We start from the raw sequence: 14294 nt of genomic DNA on the forward strand, positions 1-14294 counted from the left end.
GTGGTTAGAAAATGGTGCTTGCTGTGACCAATGTGTTCTCTTGGCAAATCTCTGTTAGCCTTTGCTCTGTGCTCTGCTTCATTTTGTACCCCAAGACCAAACTTGCCTGTTACTCCAGGTATCTCTTGACTTCCTACTTTAGCATTCCAGTCCCCTATGATGAAAAGGACATCTTTTTTTTTGGTGTTAGTTCTAGAAGGTCTTGTAGGTCTTCATAGAACCATTCAACTTCAGCTTCTTCAGCATCAGTGGTTGGGGTATAGACTTGGATTACTAGGTTGTTGAAATGTTTGCCTTGAAAATGAATTGAGATTATTCTGTCGTTTTTGAGATGGCACCCAAGTACTGCATTTCTGACTCTTTTGTTGACTATGAGGGCTACTTCATTTCTTCTAAGGGATTCTTGCCCACAGTGTAGATCTGAATTAAATCTGAATTAAATTTGCCCATTCCAGTCCATTTTAGTTCACTGATTCCTAAAATGTCTATGTTTACTCTTGCCATCTCCTGTTGGACCATGTTCAATTTACCTTGATTCATGGACCTAACATTCCAGGTTCCTATGCAATATAGCTCTTTACAGCATTGGACTTTACTTTCACCACAAGGTATGTCCACAACTGGGCACTGTTTCCTCTTTGACTCAACCTCTTTATTCCTTGTGGAGCTATTTCTCCACTCTTCTCCATTAGCATATTGGACACCTGCTGACCTGTGGGGTTCATTTTTCAGTGTCATATTTTTTTCCCTATTCACATTGTTCATGGAGTTCTCAAGGCAAGAATACTGAAGTGGTTTGCCATTCCCTTCTCTAGCAGACCACATTGTATCACAACTCTCCACCATGACCCATCTGTCTTGGGTGGCCCTATACGGCATGGCTCATAGTTTCATTAAGTTACACAAAGTTGTGATCCACGTGATTATTTCAGTTAGTATTCTGTGATTGTGGTTTTCATTCTGTCTGCTCTCTGATGGATGAGGATGAGAGGCTTGTGCAAGCTTCCTTGCAAACTAGGTCTTGCTCTGGTGGGCAGGGCCATGTCCATTAAATCTTTAATCCAATTTTCTGCTGATGAGTGGGGATGTGTTTCCTCCCTGTACTTCGGCCTGAGGTCAAAGTGGTAGGGGTAATGGAGACATTCTCCATACGTACTTATTCCAGCACACTGTGCCTCCTAGGACTGCTGCTGCCAATGACCCTGACCCCGCAGCAGGCCACCGTCAATCCATGCCTCCACTGAAGACTCCCAAACACTCATAGACAAGTCTGGCTCAATCTTTTGTGGGGTCACTGCTCCTTTCTCCTGGGTCCTGGTGCACAAACCTTCATTTGTGCCCTCCAAGAGTCAGCTAAAAGCAAAGGAGAAAATGTATGATATTCCCATCCTAATGTAGAGTTCCAAAGAATAGAAAGGAGAGATAAGAAAGCTTTATTAAGTGAACAATGCAAAGAAATAAAGGAAAACAATAGAATGGGGAAAACTAGAGATCTCTTCAAGAAAGTTAGAGATATCAAGGGAATATTTCATGCAAAGATGGGCACAATAAAAGACAGAAACAGTGAGGACCTAACAGAAGCAGAAGATATTAAGAAGAAGTGGCAAGCATACATAGAAGAACTGTACAAAAAATGTTTTAATGACTGGATAACCACGATGGTGTGATCACTCACCTAGAGCCAGACATCTGGGAGTACAAACTCAAGTGGGCCTTAGGAAGCATCACTACGAACAAAGCTAGTGGAGGTGACAGAATTCCTGCTGAGCTATTTCAAATCCTAAAAGATGATGCTACACTCAATATGCCAGCAAATTTGGAAAACTCAGCAGTGGTCACAGGACTGGAAAAGGTCAGTTTTCATTCCAATCCTAAAGAAGGGCAATGCCAAAGAATGCCCAAACTACCACACAATTGCACTCATTTCACATAGTAGTAAGGTAGTGCTCAAAATCCTTCAAGCTAAGTTTCAACAGTATGTGAACCAAGAACTTCCAGATATACAAACTGAGTTTAGAAAAGGTAGAGGAACCAGAGATCAAATTACCAACATTCGTTGGATCATAGAAAAAGCAAGTGAATTCCATAAAAATATCTACTTCTGCTTCATTGACTATACTGAAGCCTTTGATTGTGTGGATCATAACAAACTGTGGAAAATTCTTCAAGAAATGGGAATAACAGACCACCTCACCTGCCTCCTGAGAAACCTGTATGCAGGTCAAGAAGCAACAGTTAGAACCTGATATGGAACAATGAACTGGTTCCAAATTGGGAAAGGAGTACATTAAGGCTGTATACCATCACCCTTCTTATTTAACAGAGTACATCATGTGAAATGCCAGGCTGGATGAAGCACAAGTTAGAATCAAGATTGCTGGGAGAAATATCAATAACCTCAGTTATGCAGATGACACCACCCTTATGGCAGAAAGTGAAGACGAACTGAAGAGCCTCTTGATGAAAGTGAAAGAGGAGAGTGAAAAATCTGGCTTAAAACTTAACACTCAAAAAACTAAGATCATGGCATCCAGCCCCATTGATTCATGACAAATAGATTGAGGGGAAATGGAAACAGTGACAGACTTTATTTTCTTGGTCTCCAAAATCACTGTGGATGACTGCTTCCAAGAAATTAAAAGACGCTTGCTCCTTGGAAGAAAAGCTATGACTAACCTAGACATATTAAAAAGTAGAGAAATCACTTTGCTGACAAACATCTGTCTAGTCAAAGCTGTTTTTTCCAGTAGTCATGTACTACAGATGTGAAAGCACCATAAAGAAGACTGAGTGCCGAAGAATTGATTGAGGTGTTGAAGACTCTTGAGAGTCCCTTGGACTGCAAGATCAAGCCAGTCAATCCTAAAGGAAATCAACTGCCGGGAGCCAGCCTGAGGAACTCTGTCCATGGCAAAGGTCATGAGGAAGGAGGCTCGGCATACGCAAAGGCGGGTTCGAGCCTCAGGAGTCCCCCTGGAAATTCTCGAGCATCTACCCCCAAAACCAGAGTCTGCCTACTTTACTGTTTTGTGCTCTCACCTACACCTCTTTCTTCACGGGGGGCTGTCCCCCACCACCATCTCTCTCCTGAATAGGTTCTTCCGGCCACATGTGATTGTTCAGAGCCTCCCAACTGTGAGAGGCATGAGATGTTCTAAACTGTCTGAATACAGATTCCTTTGAGCAGTTAAAAGATTGATTAGAAATTGTATTGGTGAAGGGTTTTTCACTTGTTGGGCCAATGTTTGCTGCTAAGTTTCCATATCCCTTACCTACTGTGTCCCTGGCAGTGTATTGATTAATATAATTGGTGTATAGGAATGTAAGTAGTAGCTTTAATGTTTGTAACCTTGGACCCTTGAGTTAATTCATTTTCTTGTTATAGCCCATCACACCTTTGCCCTATAGGAATGCAACTTTATCTAATGCTTTTGGAGGGTGGCGCCTGACTAATTACCTTTAGAGAAAAATACGTTTTCTGAAGAAAGGGTCTTAAAATGTTAACAGGCCTCCGGGCCAGAAGATGATGCAAATCACCTAAACTTTTGCATATGATAAGTTTGCAGGAAGAAAGCCTGGCTTACTGCATGACTCTACCCCTTCCCCCATTATCCTCTATATAACTTAAGGTATAAAAACTACTTTGGAAAATAAAGTGCGGGCCTTGTTCACCGAAACTTGGTCTCCCCATGTCGTTCTTTCTCTCACCTTCTGGCTGAATTATTCAGCCTCTTTTCTCCACTGAATTTCCTCACTGAGCTATCCTTATTTAACCACTCTTTATATCCTTAATTAATGTTTAATTAAGCAATTGTTTCCTGATCCTTGCCGACGCTGTCCCCACTTCGAATTCCCTGGATCCACCGCGGCTTGGCCCCGGCAATCAACCCTGAATATTAATAAGGACGAGTGATGCTGAAGCTGAAGCTCCAATACTTTGGCAAAGCAATGAGAAGACCTGATCATTGAAAAAGACCCTGATGCTTAGAAAGATTGGGGGCAGGAGGAGAAGGGGATGACAGAGGATGAGATGGTTGGATGGCACCATTGGCTCAATGGACGTGAGTTTGAGCAAACTTTGGGAACTAGTGAAGGAAGGAAAGCCTGGCATGCTGCAGTCCATGGGGTCACAAAGAGTCAGACATGACTAAACAGTAGAACAATAACAACATAAATACATATCAAGGGCCTACTGTGTATCACCCCCCCCTTCATAGCACTACCCCCAATTTTGATATACTTAGATTTATCTATGTGTCTGTCCATTTTTTCCCAGCTCTATTGAGGTATGATTGACAAATAAAAATTATATATATATTTGGGTTACACAATCTGATTTTTTTTTAAGGTTGTTTATTTTCTGTGTCTCTCAGTAGACTGAGCCCTCCAGGAGGGCAGGGACAAAGTCTGTTGTCTTCACAGCTGTGTCCTCTGAGCCCAGCACAGTGCCAGCCACATAGTAGGTGCTCAATGAGCATGTGCAGGATGAATGCCAGGCCTGGGCATGGTGCTGGCATACACTGTAAGCCTTCATAGAGCTTTTCATCTCAAGGGGAAGCTGGAGTAACTTAATCCCTCTGAGGGCATTTCTGAGACCTTTGTAAGGCAGGCTGCAGACCACAGGGTTGCAAAGAGTTAGACATGCATGTGCAAGAGCAGCAGGCATCAGACAAGGGGGTGAAAGGGCAGAGAGAGAGACCAGGAAATGGAGAAAGACACAGGGCAGGCATAGGAACCCTGCCGGGAAGGTGGCAAGGACACCAGAGATGGGCTGGGGTGGGGAGCAGGGGAAAGGGCCCGGTGCTGGGCAGAGAAGGCAGATGGGGGGCCAGAGAGTGGGGGTGAAGCTTGCCAGAGAGAGGCTGTAGAGAGAGCCGCTGGAGCCACCTCCACCCCCAGAGCGCGCCTGGGTTGGGGAGGGACCAGCTCCGGGTCACAGGGACCTGTGGAGTCAAGGCTCCCCAGCACTGAAGGGTCAGGAGAATCCTGGCAGAGCTGCAGGGCGCCAAGGCTCTGGGAGGGCTTGGTGGAGGGGAGAATGCTGCCGGAGAGGAGAGGCCAGGGTGACTTCATCCCGCAGCAATGTGGAGGCTAATGAATTTCATATCCCCTCCCTGAACTCAGCCACAGGAGGGGCCCAAGGCTGGAGGAGAGAGGGAGAAGCAGGATGGAGAATAAAGTGAGCCATCTTCAGGAGAAAGGGAGAGGGAATGGCTGGGTGGGGGAAAGGGAGGGAGCCTAGAGGAGAAGGGAGGGAGGAAAAGGGCCTCCTGACAACAAAACCACTGTGCCGGCTCCACGGACCAGATGATCCATATCACTCCTGTGCCTCCACGGGAGGCGACCATCATAAGTCAGGTTCATAAAGGCCGGTCTGATGGGTGACACAGCCTCTTTCGGGGGAACATCCAACTGCAGGCTAAGGGTGGGGCTAGCAGGCCCCCCGGGAGCCCTGCCTTCCCCTTCCACCCCCTCCTCCCTACGCCGCCTTCTCCCCTCTTTCCTCTTCTCCCCAGAACAAACAGCAGGGAGGTGGCGGCCTGCCCAGAGAGCTACTATATTCAGAAGCAGCAGACAGACAAGCCATGTTCATGACATAATAGTGCTAATGACACGACTGTTTACCCATCACCTATCTCCAGAACCCTAGGCTCTCTTCAGATCTAAGTTCCAGCTCAGGTGGGCGGAGACTTGTCTGTCTGAATACAAAAAAGGAGGCTGAATTCAAGCCTGAGAGAGGCAAGGTAGACTGAAAGAAGAACTTCCTCGCCAGGTCATTGAAACTTAAAGTGCTAGGCTAATGGAGACTGAGGGGATGAAGGTAAGGTGGGGGAGAGTCCTCATTTCTGGGGGTATCCAGTGAAGGCAGAGCTACCACGACCCCAGACTGTCTCCCCACAGCTGCCCCCCATACCACTTTGCCAACTCCACAGCCTCTCACGGAGCCCTGGCCCAGGGATCAGACAGTAGGGGCTGCCAGCCACCTTCCAAAACATGTTTTGCCTTTTTGCCTTCATTTTGTGGCTTGGCTCAACCAGGCCTAAAAATTCCCCACACCTGGGGTGGGCCAAGATGGAATGCTCCACCGCTAACATCACTGTTTCCAGCCTGAAAGCCCTGCTCTGTCCTCAGGACAGCCTTATGGGGTAGGACAGCAGGCCCTGAGGTCCCAAGAGCCATGAGGGGCGGCTTCCAGGGCCACACAGGGGAAGGACCATCAAGAAGCCATGGCGGGAGTCTCTGGGGTCTTGCCGTAGAGTCCCTCATACCACCCCCAGTGTGCCTCCATGAAAGAGCATCCACGGTGGTCTTCTAAGATCCGGCCAGAGTGGCCCCATCAGCTTACTGCCAGGAGGTGACTGGATCAAAGGGGTATCATTTGTGCCCAGTAAATTTCTTCCCGATTTGTAACCGTCAGCCCAGAGCTACCTTGGCTAAATCCTGTTGATGGCCGCCAAGGCCAGTGTAAACATTACAAAGGAAACACAGTGTCTCTTGGCAAGGACACTTCATAACAAAGTTCTGAATTCTTCCACAATGCTGTTTCAAGAGCTACAGCCACAAAAAGTATTTACCCTTTACTGTGAATCTCTGGGTTGAGACAGTCGCCATGGGCATTGGTGCCCCAGTTGTCCTGTCTGTGTATCGCTCGTTTCAGACTGAGACACTTCAATAGGCCCAACCGTCTCCGGCTACCCTCCCTGGGCACTGGGGGAACAAGGGTGAAGCCAGTCAAGGCTCCTCTTCCCTACACCATGGACTGGGAGAATCCCTTCTCACACTGCTACTGGGAAATGCTGATCTGATGCGGAGACACCCCCTGTCTGGGGGACAGTCCAACCTGCCAGTTAGACCATTAGAACCATGCCATATGAAGAACAGAGAAAGGAGATGCAAGAACAAACCGCGGGCAGGCACATGTGGACAGAAGGAAGGGGGATGCGGGGCAGAGGGGCTTCGTTCGGGGCAGGCTGCTGTCCCCGCAGGTGGGGAGCTCTGGCACAGGCTCTGTGCAGCCTGGTGGCTCCGCTCTGGATAAGCAAGCTGAGGTCCCAGGCAGCTGCAAAGGTGCTCGCTGCCTCTGCTTCAGTCTGCCGGCCAAGTCACCAGCCCCTGAGGCAGCAGGAGCCTCACTACCCAGCGCTGCGACATCCCATGGCAGCACTTGGTAGCACTTCCGAACGCTGCGGGCTGAGAAAGGAGAGCTCTGGAATGAGAACAAAGGCTTGTCTTTGCCTCTGGTTGGGTCTTTCCCTACTGGCGGCACCAGAATCAGGAGGGAGCTGGGTGGGCAGCCACACAGCTCAGCCCCTGAGCCCTGTGATCTGACGAGGCCAGGGCTTTTGAGAGCGAGGCCAGGGCTGTGCCCCGGAGGCTGGGAGAGGGGGCCCAAAAGGCCAGAGGGAGAAGGGGCACCTTTCCCTGAGCTGCAGGCCAACCAGCCATTTTTCAGACTGAACAGGCAGAGCAGAATATAAGAAAAGTGAAAAGAAAGAAGGCTGAAGCTAGTGCGTGTAATGAGAGGAGTATCACTGTATCACTGAGTGATCATTGTATCACCTGCTAGAAAAGAGATAACAGCTCTATCTCAGTAAAAGGCACAGACCAGGTCTCAGGAGACCAGGGTTCCAACCCAGCCTGACACCAGGAGTAGTGTGGGTAGGAGTCGAGTCACATCCCATTTTATTAACTAATACCACCCCTCCCCACCCCCACACACACGCACACACAAAACTCACTGCGGATTACCATTCATTTGCTCAACAAACATTATCAGTATAGTGTAGATGGCACGGACACTGGAGCCAGGCTGCCTGGGTTCAAATCCCAACTCTGACACTTAGAAATTGTATGAAAAGTGAAAGTGTTAGTCACTCAGTCATATCCCACTCTTTGCAACCCCATGGACCGTAGTGCACCAGGCTCCTCTGTCCGTGGGATTTCTCAGGCAAGAATACGGAAATGGATTGCCATTTCCTTCTCTGGAGAATCTTCCTTACTCAGACATCAAACCTGGGTCTCCCACATTGCAGGCAGATTCTTTACTGTCTGAGCCGCTCTGTAAAGTGAGGATAATAATAGTAGTACCTACTCCTGTGGTTCTGAGGATTAAATGAGTTAATCCAGTATACAGTACATGCAAGGCACATAGTGAGCTCTTGAGAGGGTTAGCTATTCTGGCCATTATTACTCCTCTTTCAAGGTCCTTTGTCAGGAGCTGAATCCCTGCCTTGGAGACCCTCCAGTCACACAAAAGAGGTCGACTGGGAAAGGCGCCGTGACTGTACTGTGCGATAAGTGCAGTGATAGAGCTGTGGCCCAGGGAAGCCCAGGCACGAGCAAGTTCACTCTGCCTGTGGCAACCAGGGAGAGCGTCACACAGGAGGTGACATTTGCTTTGGGCTTTGCAGGGTGAACAGGAGTGCCCCAAATGGAGAACAAGGAAAGAAGGACATGTGAACATAGACTGGGCAAAAGCTTGCTGCTGCCGCTGCTGCTGCAAGTCGCTTCAGTCGTGTCCGACTCTGTGCAACCCCATAGACGGCAGCCCACCAGGCTCCCCCGTCCCTGGGATTCTCCAGGCAAGAACACTGGAGTGGGTTGCCATTTCTTTCTCCAATGCATGAAAGTGAAAAGTGAAAGTGAAGTCACTCAGTTGTTCTCAACTCTTAGCGACCCCATGTACTGGAACCTACCAGGCTCCTCTGTCCATGGGATTTTTCCAGGCAAGAGTACTGGAGTGCGGTGCCATAGCCTTCTCCAGGGCAAAAGCTTAGAGACATGAAAACCCAGGAATACATGACCTCATGAATCTGACTCTCAAATTCTGTAGGAATTATGGAAGGAAATCACAACGGCAACGAAGCCAGGTCAAACTGCAGGGCCTCAAGTGTCAGGCTACGGAATTTGAACTTTGTTCTGTAAACAACTGAGAGACTCTACAGAATTTCAAGCAAAGGGATTACATGATTAAGTTTGTGTTTGGGAAAATAACACGTTTATGGGTCACGGAAAATAGATTAAAAAGTGAGAGGGGTGCTGAAAAACACACCCAGGGGGGTTTGCATGGCTTGGGCAAACACAGAAGAGGAGAAAGTATTCTAGTGCTTCTGGCCGGCTGCCAGATTGCACTGAGGCCAGGCTTCAGGCAACTGACACCTACTGTGCGTCAAAAGGGTGCCGGGTCTCAGTGCTTCAAGTCAGAATCAGATCTGACACAAGCCTCTGGGGGGCTGGCAGAGCAGGCAGAGGGCAAGGAAGTGGCGCAGGTTCCAGGCTGGACACACACCAGGGGGTCGCTGGAACATGAGGACAGCGTTCTAATGGCTTCCTACGGGGTGGGGAGGAAAGCACTGTCAGGAGAGTGTCCTAGAGGAGCAGCAGCTGTGGCTCAAGGGGGCGGAGAGCGAAGGTGTGGAGACGTGGGCCGCCTGCAGGGCTCTGGGTGCCCAGGCGTGTGACTGGGGTCGAGAGCTTGAGAAACAGGGCTGGAGAGGTAAGGAGGAGTCAGAGCTCCGCCAAGGGCCTGGGTCCAAATCTCTGGTGGCAGCAGCCTTTAACAATACAGATCTAGTTAAATCAGCATGTCTAACGGAGGAGGGCCTCAGGCATTTTTAAGAACTCTCTGGAGAATTTGCCCTGCACCGTGGGCTAAGAACCAGAGTCTTGGGGTTAGCCACCAAAAGGTGACCTGGTCAGATCTGTGCCTTAGGAAGAGCCAGGTGGAGGGGCAGGGCAGGAAGACTCAATCAGAAGTTCCGATGGTGGTGCAGGGCCGTGGCCGGCGAGCGGAAAAGCTACAAAAGCCATTAAGGAAATGGAACTGACAGAACTTGAGGAGTCCATACAATCTCACAATGAGGGGTGAGAAAGAGAGGAGCTGAGAGCTACCCTGTATTTTAGGAATGAGAAACTGGGGCCTAAATCCATGGTTATCAACAGTTTCAAGTTTGAGCATTTCTTTTCAGCATCAAAAAAATAAAGTGATGATAGCTAAACTTGCATTTATTGAAATTACCTAAGAATACCAGCTACATGGATTTAGAGAGCATTTTAAAGCATTTCCATTTTATTCACCACAGCAGCGTAGACAAACATGAACAAGGACACTGGAAGCAGAACAAACAGGATTCCAGTCTTACCCCTGCCATTACAGCCGAGTGACCTTGGGCGCATGAACTACCTGTGCCTCTGTTACTCACCTGCTGGACAGGATTTCAGCAGCACTGCATCATGGAGCGGGGTGAGGACTGAAGAGTCGTTTAAGTAGAAGGCTGGGAAGAAGGCTGACTTACAACCACCTCAGTGAGCTTTAGCTGTCACGATTACTAACACTGCAATAGTTTAACTACTATTATACTATACTAGTTATACTGTGATAGTGTAAATACAGTTACTGTAAACCTGTGACAAATAGATTTAAGGGACTAGACCTGATAGAGTGCCTGACAAACTATGGATGGAGGTTTGTGACAGTGTACAGGAGACAGGGAGCAAGACCATCCCCAAGAAGAAGAAACACAAAAAAGCAAAATGGCTGTCTGAGGAAGCCTTACAAATAGCTGTGAAAAGAAGAGAAGCCAAAAGCAAAGGAGAAAAGGAAAGATATACCCATTCCAATGCAGAGTTCCTAAGAACAGCAAGGAGAGATAAGAAAGCATTTCTCAGTGATCAGTGCAAAGAAATAGAGGAAAACAACAGAATGGGAAAGACTAGAGATCTCTTCAAGAAAATTAGAGATACCAGTGGAATAGTTCATGCAAAGGTGGGCTCAATAAAGGACAGAAATGGTATGGACCTAACAGAAGCAGAAGATATTAAGAAGAGGTGGCAAAAACATACAGAAGAACTGTACAAAAAAGATCTTCACGACCCAGATAATCATGATGGTGTGATCACTCACCTAGAGCCAGACATCCTGGAATGTGAAGTCAAGTGGGCCTTAGGAAGCATCATTACTAACAAAGCTAGTGGAGGTGATGGAATTCCAGTTGAGCTATTTCAAATCCTAAAAGATGATGCTGTGAAAGTGCTGCACTCAATATGTCAGCAAATTTGGAAAACTCAGCAGTGGCCACAGGACTGGAAAAGTCAGTTTTCATTCCAATCTCTAAGAAAGGCAATGCCAAAAAATGTTTAAACTATCGCACGATTGCACTCATCTCACACGCTAGCAAAGAAATGCTCAAAATTCTCCAAGCCAGGATTCAACAGTACGTGAACCATGAAATTCCAGATATTCAAGCTGGTTTTAGAAAAGGCAGAGGAACCAGATATCAAATTGCCAACATCTGCTGGGTCATCAAAAAAGCAAGAGAATTCCAGAAAAAACATCTATTTCTGCTTTAATGACTATGTCAAAACCTTTGACTGTGTGGATCACAGTAAACTGTGGAAAATTCTGAAAGAGATGGGAATACCAGACAACCTGACCTGCCTCTTAAGAAACCTGTATGCAGGTCAGGAAGCTATAGTTAGAACTGGACAGGGAACAACAGACTGGTTCCAAATAGGAAAAGGAGTTCGTCAAGGCTGTATATTGTCATGCTACTTATTTAACTTATATGCAGAGTACATCATGAGAAACGCTGGGCTGGATGAAGCACAAGCTGGAATCAAGATTGCCGGGAAAAATATCAATAACTTCAGATATGCAGTTGACACCACCCTTATGGCAGAAAGTGAAGAGGAACTGAAGAGCCTCTTGATGAAAATGAAAGAGGAGAGTGAAAAGTTTGGCTTAAACCTCAACATTCAGAAAACGAAGATCATGGCAACTGGTCCCATCACTTCATGGCAAATAGATGGGGAAACAGTGGAAACAGTGGCAGATTTTATTTGGAGGGTCTCCAAAATCACTGAAGACGGTGATTGCAGCCATGAAATTAAAAGACGCTTGCCCCTTGGAAGAAAAGTTATGACCTAGATAGCATATTAAAAAGCAGAGACATTACTTTGTCATCAAAGGTCCGTATAGTTAAGGCTATGGTTTTTCCAGTAGTCATGTATGGATGTGAGAGTTGGACTATAAAGAAAGCTGAGAGCCAAAGAATTGATGTTTTTGAACTGCGGTGTTGGAGAAGATCCAACCAGTCCATCCTAAAGGAAATCAGTCCTGAATATTCATTGAAAAGACTGATGCTGAAGCTGAAACTCCAATACTTTGGCTATCCGATGTAAAGAACTGACTCCTTAGAAAAGACCCTGATGCTGGGAAAGATTGAAGGTGGGAGGAGAAGGGGACAACAGAGGATGAGATGGTTGGATGGCATCACCGACTCAATGGACATGAGTTTGGGTGGACTCTGGGAGTTGGTGATGGACAGGGAGGCCTGGCGTCCTGCAGTCCTTGGGGTCGCAGAGTCGGACACGACTGAGAAACCAAACTGAAGTGAACTGAGACTGGAATTCCAGGATGATGTAGTTGGAGGGTAGGCATCCCAGAACCTTCGAGAACCTCTCCTTGGAAGGCATAATGCCGTTACCACTCCCCTGAACCTGGCTTCCTGAGGCCCTGAGGAGCTCTCGAGGTGATGCTGACTGAGCAGCCCCTGGCCAGCATTGTCTGTTCACACCAGCTGATGATGCAGCAAGGCTGCTCAGCTGGCCCACAAATCCTCTAGCCAGGATCACGGACGGCGAGCGGAAAGGACTTTCAGGGTCCTCTAGCACAGCTGTGCTCCCTGGGTGGCTGCAGACATGCTCACCCCTCCCCTCCCTGTCTTTGCCCCTCCCTTTGGTTGACAGGTGAAGGTCAGGTCTGTTCTAGGGGAGGCAGGGAAGGGACAGAGCCTATGAGTTCCTTGGTTTCATTTTCTACAAGGCAGAGCCCTGGGGAGTTTCTGAACATACATACAATGTCCTGGCCAGAAATAAGGAGGACTAGGAAGCTTTTTCTCTGAGAAGAAATGAGCCCTGGTTGGCGCCAAGCCAGGGAAGAACGTGGGGTCTGCGGGGCCTGAGCCCCTGGCAACGAGCCAGGAGCCAGCGTGTCTCCAGAAAGGAAATGACCACTCTGTGGAAGGTTTCTGTTCTGGGCACACAGCCTTAGAAAGTGTCAGAGGTCTGCTAGGCTAGAGGGGCCTTCCAGGACAAAGGGAGTGTCCTGCAGCCCTGGAGGGGAAACGCTAACTGCCTACTGACTGCACAGCCCCCGGGGAGGGATAACCAAGACCTGAGATGGAGTTTTCCACTGTACCAGTGATAGAAGTACTCAGATTCAGAAATGAAGTTAACTTTCAGAAGAAAGTTTGGATTAGAGAATAATTGAACTATCCAGTCAATAGACGACAAATGATACATGCAGATGAGAAAACTAAGGCTCAGAAAGGGCAAATGAGTAGCCTCAAGCCACTTAGCCAGCATGGAAAGGAGGCAGAGCCACAGCTGGACCCACATGTGTGAGACCAAGTCCGTTACTGTAAAAATGGGTCAGGAGGGGGCAACAAGCCCAAGTGTCCATCAGGAGGGGCCACTCAGATAACTATGGGGCAGAGAGTGAGGGACAGCCTTAGGTACCGATACGAGTGATCATCAAGCTATCCTACAGAGCAAAAATAAAAAGTGCGTAGCTGCTTGTACTTACTGCTTACATGTGCATTAAATAAACCTGGCAAGACACAAGAAACTGGATGCCGATTGCGTCCTGAAGGAAACTGGATGATGGAGAGACAGAGAGGGGAGAAGACTTTTCCCTGGTGCAATCTTTTGTACCGTTTGGAATTTGAATCAAGAGACAGTATTAGCTTTTCAAACATTTTTTAAAAGAGAGTGACAGAGAATTTCCTTGTTCAACCCTCTTAAATGTGATGAAACAGACTTCTACTGACCACCGAGGGTGTGCCAAGCCCCAGGTGGGTGCTGCGGCTTATGCCATGATGAGTAAGATGCTGCCTCTACCCACCAGGAGCCACTCACCCCAGGTGACCCAGATCCCCCAGGCTGGGTGGTGGGATAAGCAACCACAGGTCTCCAACAGCTCTTCCCTGCTGTGCATTTTCCCAGACCCCCAACCACCTTAGGCTGGGAGCCTCAGTTGGTGAGGGGTGAGGGTCTGCCCTAGACCCAGCCCTAGTGGGCCTGACGACCATGAGCCAGTCTGAGCCAAAACTGCCCAGGCCACACCGCGACTTCCCAGCAGAGTCTTCAGGTAGGGCCATGGAGAGGTGGGAGCCTGCACCACCTCCCTGTGGAGAGGATCGTACACAATCATGCCCTTTTTCTCTTGCTTCAAGCACTCACTGCTTATAATCAAGCAGCAGTTGCTGAGCAGATCAAATAAGCAGTGAGCCCTG

This window comes from Bos indicus x Bos taurus, chromosome 16 (genome assembly GCF_003369695.1).
Source record: "Bos indicus x Bos taurus breed Angus x Brahman F1 hybrid chromosome 16, Bos_hybrid_MaternalHap_v2.0, whole genome shotgun sequence".
Classification (NCBI taxonomy): domain Eukaryota; kingdom Metazoa; phylum Chordata; class Mammalia; order Artiodactyla; family Bovidae; genus Bos; species Bos indicus x Bos taurus.